This window comes from Ammodytes marinus, assembly GCF_949987685.1.
Source record: "Ammodytes marinus genome assembly, chromosome: 20".
Classification (NCBI taxonomy): domain Eukaryota; kingdom Metazoa; phylum Chordata; class Actinopteri; order Uranoscopiformes; family Ammodytidae; genus Ammodytes; species Ammodytes marinus.
The window spans coordinates 3,109,556-3,112,055 of NC_137224.1; the positions used below are offsets into that span (position 1 = coordinate 3,109,556).

Here is a 2,500-nt window from a genome sequence, read left to right on the forward strand (position 1 = left end):
ACACCGTTCTCTATGTTTCCTTTCACATGCATTGAGTACACTCTTAAATAACATACATTACATTTACACAATTTTATACTCTTGAAGGCAAGGTAGGGACACGGAAATACAGACTTAAATGCATTGAAAAATTCAGGAAATACAGATGTTTTTAATTACTGTTGTTTTTGGCATTAACTTATAGAGAATAGGTGACTTTGGCTGCCCAATTTACACTTTTTTTTATAGCTTAAATCAAAAGTCTAAATTCTCCCTACCTGTTTTTTATAATGACTTTGTATCACACATTATAAGTCTCTCTTGTGTTTTCTTTCACATGCATTGAGTGCACTTGTTAATTGCGTGAATTTACAATATTTTTACAATATAAGACATACATTGCTACATCAGTGTGTCTGTTTGAAGTGCAACAATAATGCAAATTGGGTATTGACAGAAATAAATTACTATTGTATACCAATTAGATTATAATCAGTTGTTTTTAAGTCCTTTACAAAGAAAAATCCAAATAATTTAATGGTTCTAGCTTCTCAAATGTGAACTTGTACTGTTCATATTTGCCTTAAAAAAACATAGATAAGGGGGGCGCCCTTAGCTCAGTTGGTAGGGTCCCCCCCCATGGGCCTCGGCCAGCAGCGGACCCGGGTTCGATTCCAGCCCGCGGTCGTTCTCTGCATGTCACTCCCCTCTCTGCCCCATTTCAACTCTGTCTCTACACTATCAATAAAGCATAAAAATGCAAAAAAAAAAAAAATCTAAAAAAAGAAAAAAAAACTTTATTATATTATTATTTTGAACAAATTATCAGGTAAAGATTCTTACATTTTATAGACTAGACAATCAATCACTTAATCAGAAAAGGATCATTGACAAATTCATCTATAATAAAATCAATTACCTTGTTGCAGCTAAGCCTTACTCGTAACACTGAACATATCCACATAAAATCTTTGATGGGTCTTGAGTCATGAAATTCGATTTGTATCACATATTACTAGCAAACATAATTAACCAAGCAACATCCATAAAACGAACAATAAACCTAACGTACATAAACGTCTAGTAATAAAATCACATTGTGGTGATTCTGGGATGGTGCTGCTATGGTAACCGGAGAACAGCAGAGGGCAGATTACAACCGCCATTAACGCCAGAGAAGAAGACAAACAAATCCTGTTAGTTTAAATAATCAGGAAGGCTTACAGACTAATTCACTCTAATGGACGGACACGCACACACACACACACACGCGCACACACACACACACACACACACACACACACACACACACACACACACACACACACACACACACACACACACACACACACACACACACACACACACACACAGTGAGCAGCCAGACATAACATATTATAATAAGCCAATTTACGTTGCTATCGCCGACGGGTTTCTGCTTGGGATCGGATGACTGAGATAATGTGATAATGTGATTGTCGCTCATCCTCTGTTAACGTACTAAAGGGTCAGTGTGTGTGTTTCAGTGACTCTGCTGATGTTAAACATGGAAAAGGTCGTTTAGGACATCGGATGATAAGCAGTGGTGGAGTGGAGGAAGCTTTCAGATAATGTATTTCTATGAGTAAAAGTACAAATACCAAAATGTAACAAGTATAAGTCCTGCATTGAAAACAGTACCTAAGTTAAAGTATGTAAATGTAATCAGGAAAATGTACTTACAAAAATATTTAAAATCAAACTTTTTTTATACATACAGTATATATATTTATTATATATATTCTATCTAGTTTTATTCAGAAATTGATGTTTTGGTTGGTCAAAATGAGAATGGGGAAAAATAGGTTAAAAAACTAGGGATATAAAAATAAGTCGAAATTGTCCAACTAAGGCATTGAAATCAGAAAAAAAACTCGTATTTAAGTACAATACTTGTGTGAATATACTGACATTATAGACTTAAAACCACAGCAGCAGCATTGTCTTAAATAACTGCAGTTCTCTCTATGGACACAAGGGGGCGCCAGCAGTCAGATACAGTGAGCAGGAGACTGACTCAACACTTTGCTGTAGTGATGTCACTGCCAGCCAATGGGAGCTGACTGTACATCGCTGGTAGAAATGCATTGAGTCAGGAGGGAGGGGATGTGTTTACAGGTTTATGAGGGGAAGTGGGTGATGCAGTGAAAATGTGTCATAACAAGTCATAGTCAAGTCATAGGCAAGGCAAGGCAAGGCAAGGCAAGGCAAGTCATAGGCAAGTCATAGGCAAGGCAATTTTTGTTGAAGTTAGAGGTGCAGTTTGTAAGGTCAATTTCAGTTTTTGAGAACAAACTTGGTAGAATTGGAATATAGTATAATCATCATGTTTTAATTAGTGTACCCCCGAACCCCCCCCCCCCCCCTGAAGTAAATGTTGTACCTTTTAAATGTTAAATGCATCAATCTGGTGTACTTTGAGGAACACTATTCCTATATAAATGGTGATTAAGATGGAGTTTAACACACTTATCAATGGTTA

At 36.6% G+C, this 2,500-nt stretch overlaps 1 protein-coding gene across 1 annotated transcript in view; it reads left to right on the plus strand.

Moving 5' to 3' along the window:
- myo1d (myosin 1D) overlaps positions 1 to 2,500 on the plus strand; it is a 119,418-nt gene that overhangs the window by 41,648 nt on the left and 75,270 nt on the right. The window lies entirely within an intron of this gene.